This window comes from Cryptomeria japonica, chromosome 1 (genome assembly GCF_030272615.1).
Source record: "Cryptomeria japonica chromosome 1, Sugi_1.0, whole genome shotgun sequence".
NCBI classification, from domain to species: Eukaryota; Viridiplantae; Streptophyta; class Pinopsida; order Cupressales; family Cupressaceae; genus Cryptomeria; species Cryptomeria japonica.
In genome coordinates, this window is record NC_081405.1 from 192,980,367 (window position 1) to 192,988,937 (window position 8,571).

The window sequence follows — 8,571 nt, forward strand, 5'->3', positions numbered from 1 at the left end:
ATGGACACAAGGCTAGTCAATGCAGATAAAGATCTCATCCAATAAGATTTGAGAAGAAAACTGTTAGTTGTTTCAAGTGCAATCACCCTAGACATTATGCTAACCAATGCAGGAAAGGAAATGAAGAAAAATCTGTTGAGAAGAGTACAATGAAGAATGATGAATCAAAGAAGTAAGAAAACTTGGTCTAGAGAAAGAAGAATGAGAACAAAGGAAGTGAGCCTAAAGTACCAGAATTTGGTGGAGGTACCCCTTCCTTTGGAAATTATGTTTATAGCTTCAGGTTAGGGGGAGTTTTGATTTGAAAGAAAAATATTCTAGCCTCCCCATCTGAATGGATCATCTCACTAATCAAGCATGACATTGTTGGAGTGGTATCTAGTAATAAGAGGAGTCATGATGAAATCATCGAAAAGATAGTTCTTGGCAATAAAACTCTAGTGAAGCATCTTTAGTAAGATAAGTATTAGTTCTTGAGTTTATTTCTTTCATACCAGTTACATTTTCTAGAGATCATTGTGAGTAGTAGAATAGAAGTAAAGTAAGAACTATGAGAAATCATGGAAGGAAAAATGATTGTTAGAGAATCTAGTAGTGAAGAATTTTAGATTTTGGATAAATTACTCTTGGATTAGTTTAGCTCAGAGAAGATTAGAGTTGTTGAAGCAGGTTTGAAGGATGATGAATTGCAGAGGGGCAAAGAATTAGAAGGAAAAGGTCTGAATCTATGGATTGAATTCCCTTAGTTTGACAATGCAAAGGTAATCAAAGTAATTCTTATCCATGTGCAAGATAATTGTATCATGTTGGATAAACCCTATCTAATTACGAAGGAAATCATTTCTATGGTCACCGGTTTGTGCAACAATGGAGAAGTTTGGACAAAGAAATCAATTTTGAATGGGAAAGTGGAATCCCTAACTGGCATAAATGTTGGCCACTATGTGTTGCATTGATGTTTTGTCATTGATGTCAACACTAACTATTATGGTTGCTTACCCACTTCCGGTAAAAGGATTGGATTGGGAAGATTATCAGTTGATTGTCATCGGTATGATCTGAATGATGGAATAAGCTTGTATGGATGGTTCATATGCTTCTAAATAATGTCTTAGTGAGTTGGTATTGACTTAATGATCAGATTCTATCTCATATTCTAGTAAGCCTGATTTATAGGTCCAATAAGGATTTCACCGATGGAGCTTTATTGAACATATTTTATAAGTGGTGTTGGTGCAGCTTCTAGAAGGGATTCAAGATGCTGATGGTGATTGTTTTTTGTGCATTGACTGATTGGTGTCATTTCTTTGGTGTGCATGGATCTAATTTAGGTTTGGTGCTATCTAGGTTATGGACTAGTTTTCATGTAAAATATTGGTGGATCCTTTGATGCACTTTCGGGATGTTTTATTGATTGGATGATGTTTATTTGGCCTTAAGACGATATGTTTTATGATTTTATTTCAAGATTATGTAATAGATCTATTGAATTATCATTTAGGTGGATGTCCTAATTGGTTAGGTCCCAGGTTGGTATAAATATATGTAAGATCTTATTGTAGATCATGGGCAAGGAGCGAAAAATGTAATATTCATTTATGCAAAGGATTTGGTCAATCATAGGTGATCAAGTTGGGTTTATATAAGAGGTTTTAGACCTCTTGTATTGAGATTAAATAGAAATTTAATCTGCCATGTTTGATGATATCACAGGAAGTTCTTGTTTCTGGATTGTTGTCCAAATATTTTGAGGTGGTTGGCCTCTTTTGTAGTCAGTGAGACTCCATTGTGATGAGCAGTGCTCTCTAGGCAGTGTGCCTTCTTGCATGTGCAGGCCTCTATTGTAATCATATACTTTCTACAAAAGTATCATCTGATTGTGGGTAGGGTTTCCCACCATGGTTTTTCCCTTTATCAGGTTTTCCACATATAAATCATGGTACTATGTGTTATGGTTTCATGATATCAATTTTGTGGTTTTTGTTGGCATATGATGAAGCGGTGATAGTGTATGTGTCATTGATTTCAATAGGTGAACTGCTATGAAGATAGAAAGTGGTCATGGTCAACTAAGATGTAGTGGATCGGTGTCGAGGTTCACTAAGTGTGACTACCAGTTGGTAGTCTCCATTTAGCTCTAGGGTTTTTGGTTTGGCTTATGCAATGCAACCGATGACATTCTGTGATGAGTTAGTTAAGAGATAAGGATGAGATCATGGTGCCATGTCAGTTATGTGCATGTGAAGGATTTCCTTGAGGATCTTGCGTGTGAGGATCAAATGCATTGAATGTCTACCTCGAGAATGTGCAATGTTCTAAGCAGTGTGTGAAGTGCGCGTGATGGGTTACTGATTTCCCGATGCGATGAAGATTGGATGATGCAGAATGACTTGAGATGTGTTTTAGATTGTTTCAATCTATGCAAAATGTTTGGATGATTAGGATTGGACCGCTAGTAATTGTAAACCTAAAATGTTTAGGGTTTAGGGTTTATGCTACTGACCTAATTGTTGTCTATAAGGTTGATGATGCTTGTTATTGTTTGTGTTGGAAAATGATGTGTTTGTGTCTGCATGTTGAGATACTTGCCAAACCAGAGCATGGAATCTATAGAGTGTGATTGTAGAGGAGAGGAGTTGAAAAGGATCTGCCTTAGCAAGTAGTGTTGTTATTAGATCAAAGCTTTACCGATTGACTTCTAACCATTTCAATAGAAGGAAAATCCCTTGACTAGGTAGCTTTAATAGGCTTGTTGCAAATCCTCTAACTAGGTAACTCAAGTTCATTGAGTTCTTTAAATCCTCTAGTGAGGTAACCTTTAACAGGGTTTCAACCTTTAACAAGGTTTATAGCCATCCCTTAACTGGGTGATCCCTAACAGGATCGGTTCCTAACAGAACCTTATTATAAAGTCTTTAACCAAACTAGGCTCCTAATAGAGTGGACTTCAAAAGAGTTCAAAACAAGCTTGTGGGTATTCATCCCTATCGTGGTTTTTCCCATTTGGGTTTCCACGTGAAAAATCTGTGTGTTATGGGTTGTGAGTTTTCATGTGATGATTGAGTAGTTTTTGATTAAGTTAGTTATGCATGCAATGCTAAGTGATTGTGGTATTGTTGATACAACTCATTCTTGATTATATCAAGAAGTAGTCATCAAGATTTAAGATTTGTTAAATGTTGTTTGAAGTATCTGTGTTTAACCTGTATACCCATGGTTAAGTTTAGTGGTGAAGACAACCGGTCAACATTGTTTTAATATGATAAAGTGTTGAGAAAGTTTTTATTTGTACTAATTCAGCCCCCGTCTTAGTACTAGTTAGGGTATTAGTTGTTCATCATTATTCATCAATTGGTATCAGAGCAACTCTAAGTCCTTGATGATATATGCTTAACCGCTTGAGGCAAGAGATCCTGCTTTAATGATGAAGAGGGAAGGTCCTAAGTTCAATAGTGACAACTTCAAAATATGGAAGGACAGAATGAAGATTTATATCAAGAGTTTGGATGCTCAACACTGGAGCTATGTTGAGAATACCTATGTAATCCCCACTGGCACTCTAACTGATGATCAAAAAAGAGAGATTCAAGAAAATGGGCAAGTCATGGAAGCCCTTATTAGCAATCTATCTGATATTGAGTTCATTGAGTACAAGATAAGGACAATCCTAATGATGTATGGGACACACTGGAAACCATTTATGGTGATGATGAGCATGTCAAGCAGGCTAAGGAAGAAAGCCTTAGAGGGAAATTTGAAGACATGAGGATTGTTGAAGGTGAGACCATTCAACAATATGGCATAAGGATCAAGACTGTGGTTTGAGATATCAAGAGCACTAGTGGAACAATTCATGATGCCACCGTTGTCGGTAGAGTTTTGAGATAATTGTTACCGATCTATGCAATCAGGGTTGTTTCTATTCAAGAATTAGGGTCTATCGACAAGACAAAGGTATCTCTAGATTCTATCATTGCAAAGTTGACTGCATATGAATTGAATAGCTATGATGGTAGTGTTCAGAAGACAGAGTCAACCATAGAGTATCTGTTTCCTCCACACCAACTAGAAAAGGAAAAGAGGTCAGAACAAGTTATGAATCTAGGCCAAGTAGAGACATGGATGATGAGGAGAATCTTATGGAGTTTGAAGTTCTTCTTGCCAAGATACTTCTAAAAGGCACCAAAAAACACAGAGGTAAGCTTCCTCTAGAATATTTTTCCCGCAATAAGATAGGACATATAGTTGTTAACTGTCCTAACAATGACAATAAGGATAAACCAAAAAGGTTTAGAAAGTATAAAGGAGGAGGTAGGAGAAATTTTCTTGTTGCAGTAGATGAAGATGTTACTGATGAAGAATCTAAGGATGAAGAGAATGAGGAAATAGTGTTTGTAGCTGTAAAGGAAGAGGTGTCTGATAAGAAAGCCATTGTCTCTCGCATGGAAAACTCTAATGAGTGGATCAGTGATAGTGGGTGTTCTCACCACATGACTGGTGACTGGAGAAATTTTCTGTTTCTAGAAGAATATGATGGAGGTGTTGTCCGGTTTGGCAATGATGCACCTTGCATGGTGAAAGGAAAAGGATCCATCTCACTAAATGGAAAGAGCAATGTGGATGATGTCTACTGGGTGGAAGGCCTTAAGCACAACCTTTTGAGTGTTTCTTAGTTGAACGACAAAGGACTCATTATGGAGTTCAAAAGTGGAGTCTGCAGAATAATTGGAAAGAGTAGTGAACTTATAGCCACTAGTAAGAAGACTAGAGGAAACCTGTTTCAGTTGAATGCCAAGATTAGTTAGTGCTCGGTGGAAAAATTTGATGACAGTTGGATATGGCATAGTAGACTTTACCATGTGAATTTTGACAATATTGTAAAGGCAAGTAAGATCAAGGTAGTAAGAGGTTTGCCTTTGTTGAACAAACTAGAGAATGCTTTATGTAGAGAATGTCAACTTGGGAAGATGTCTTCCTCAACATTCAAAGGTAAGCCTTTTTTAGAAGAGAACCTACTTGATCTAGTGCACACTGATCTATGTGGTCCGATGAAAACTAGAAGCATTCAGGGAGATTGGTATTTCATGATTCTTACCAATGACTTCTCAAGAATGATGTGGGTCACATTCTTGAAAGACAAGTCTGAGGCATTTGGAAAGTTCAAAGCCTTTAAAGTATTGGTGGAAAAGGAGAGCGACAGAAGAATAAAATGCCTAAGAACTAATCAGGAAGGTGAATCCACTTCTGATGAATTTAACATGTAATGTGAAGAGAATGACATCAAGAGGTAGTTGTTTGCCCCAAGGACACCACAACAGAATGGCATAGCAAAAAGGAATAACAAGACCATAGTTGAAGTGGCCAGAACTATGCTGATCCAAGGAAAGATAGCTCACACTTTTTGGAGAGAAGTGGTGAGCACTGTAGACTATACCATGAACTGGGTACTCATCAAGAAAGGTAAAGACAAAACCCCTTATGAGTACTAGAATGAGAGAACTCCTAATCTGAGTTATTTAAAAGTTTTTGGTAGTAAGTGCTATATCAGGAGAGGTGAGCATTTGAGAAAGTTTGATGTTAAATGTGATGAAGGAATATTTCTAGGATATTCCACTAAAAGCAAAGATCTCAAATGCTACAACAATAGGGCTCAGAAAGTTGTTGAGAGTATCAATGTCAGGGTTGATGAATCCCCTAAGGAGCCTGAGGAAACCTGCAGCAAGCAAGCAGAAGATGAACCAGGTGTATCCTTTTGGGAACCGGTTAAGAAGGAAACAAGTTGCAAACACCAAAAAGACCTCAGTGTTCCTATACTGGTAGAAGCTACAATAGGTGAAGAAGAAGATGAAGTGGAAGAAGAAGAGGAAAAGAAAGCAGAACCAACTATGGTCATTCCTAGGTATGTGAAACTACATCATGATCTGAAGCAGATCATAGGAGATAAAGATGAAGAGATACTCACAAGGAGAAAGGTGAAAGAAAACTCTTGCATGATTTCAGAATTTGAGCCTAAGACTACTAGAGAGGCACTTACCGATGAAGATTGAATAAAGGCAATGGAAGAGGAGCTGGACTAGATAAAAAAGAAAGCAACATGGTCCTTGGTACCCAAACTGGAATAGAAGAATGTAATAGGTACCAAATGGGTATTCAAGATTAAGCTAAATGAAGAAGGCACAATGGTAAGGAACAAGGCAAGAATTGTATGTAGAAGATGTGCTTAGGAAGAGGGAGAAGACTATGGAGAAACCTTTGCCCTAGTGGCTAGACTGGAAGGTATTCAAATTCTACTTGCATTTGTAGCATTCAAGGGATTTAAGGTATACTAGATGGATGTGAAGTCTGTATTCTTGAATGGAATCCTAAAAGAAGAAGTGTATATCGAGCAACTGGATGGGTTTGCTTTGACAAAAGATAGTAACATGGTGTGTAGATTACACAAGGCCTTCTATGGATTGAAACAAGCACCAAGGGCATGGTATGAACGCTTACACTCTCATCTTGTGAAGATAGGATTCAAAGAACAAGTGAGGACAACAACATCTACCTGAAATCTAAAGGTGATCAGATTTTGATATGTGAAGTATTTGTAGATGACATAATATTCAGAGGAGATGATGAAATGAGCTATGCATTTGCAGATGAAATGAAGAAAGAGTTTGAGATGTCTCTAATTGGAGAGATAATGTTCTTCAATGGTCTACAGATTTAGCAGATGAAGGAGGGTATCTTTATTACCCAGTCCAAGTATATCAAAGAGGTATTGAAGATATTTTGCATGGAGGAGAGAAAACTAAATGGAACATCGATGTTGACTGGCTGCAAATTGACAAAGGAGGATGATACAACATTGGTGGATGAAAAGGAGTACCGGTCGATGATCGGTAAGCTACACTATGTGGTGCACAATAGACCAGATATTGCTCATGTAGTGGGCATAGTATCCCATTTTCAGAAGAGTCCAAGAGAGTCTTACTTGGTAGTGGTAAAGACGATCCTTAGATACCTGAAAGGGACAGTTGATTATGGATTGTGGTATCCATACAATGGTGACTTTGGTCTCAAAGTGTTTACTGATGCAGATTGGGCAGGTAATGTGGATGACCAGAAGAGCACAACCGATGGAGCGCTCTTCCTTGGTGGAAGACTAGTCTCATGGATGAGCAAGAAGCAAAGTTGTATTTCCCAGTCTACAGTGGAAGTAGAGTATGTGGCAACATTTATGAACTGCACTTAGGCAATCTAGATGAAGCATGTACTGAATGGCTTCAAAGTGCCTATATGTGAACCGATGACCATTTTTTGTGATAATACTAGTGCAATCAATATTTCAAAAAATCATTTCTTGAGAGAAAAGGTTCAAAATAAATAGGTTGCATTAGAACATGTTTCTAGTAAGGAGAAGCTAGCAGACATATTCACTAAGCCCTTACCGAAGACTACATTTACCTATTTGAGAGGTGAATTAGGGGTTCTGCCCCTTCATGAAGTAAACTAAAGTTGTGTGCTCCACATTAGTCAGGTACTACCATGTTAGATATTACATGACTGATGTGTTGAAGGATGCTACTCCATAGGGGGAGGAACATTATGGAGCTTGGGAGCTTGTGCCTCCACTTTGGCATTGCTGTCAAAGGGGAAGAAGATATTTGATAATGAAGATATATGGGGGAGAATATATATGGTAGAGTGCACACTAACTAGTCCAAATGGTGGTGATGGTGGTCGTTTGACATTAAACTGGTATATGTTACTAAGAAATGATACACTGAGTATTGCCATGAATGCCAAAGGGGGAGATTGTTGGCACATGATGAAGTGGTGATAGTGTATGTTGTCATTGATGTCAATAGGTAAACTGGTATGAAGATAGGAAGTGGTCATGGTCAACTGGGATGGAGTGGATCAGTGTTGGGGTTCACTAAGTGTGACTACTAGTTGGTAGTCTCTATTCAACTCTAGGGTTTTTGGTTTGTCTTATGCGGTGCAACTGATGATATTTTGTGATGAGTTAGTTAAGAGATAAGGATGAGATCATGGTGCCATGTTAGTTATGTGCATGTGAAGTATTTTCTTGAGGATCTTGCATGTGAAGATTGAATGCATTGAATGTCTACCTCAAGAATGCATGATGTTCTGAGTGGTGTGTGAAGTGCGCGTGATGGGTTACTAATTTCTAGATGCAGTGAAGATTGGACAATGCAGAATGACTTGAGATCTATTTTAGATCATTTCACTCTATGCAAAATGTTTGGATGGTTAGGATTGGAACTAAAATGTTTAGGGTTTAGGGTTTATGCCACCGACCTAATTATCGTCTATAAGGTCAATGATGTTTGTTATTGTTTGTGTTGGCAAATGATGTGTTTGTGTATACATGTTGAGATACTTTCCAAACCAGAGTGTGGAATCTATAGAGTGTGATTGCAGAGGAGAGGAGCTGAAAAGGATCTGCCTTAGCAAGTAGTGTTGTTATTAGATCAAAGCTTTACCTATTGACTTCTAACCATTTCAACAAAAGGAAAATCCCTTGATCGGGTAGCTTTAACAAGCTTGTTGCAAATCCTCTAA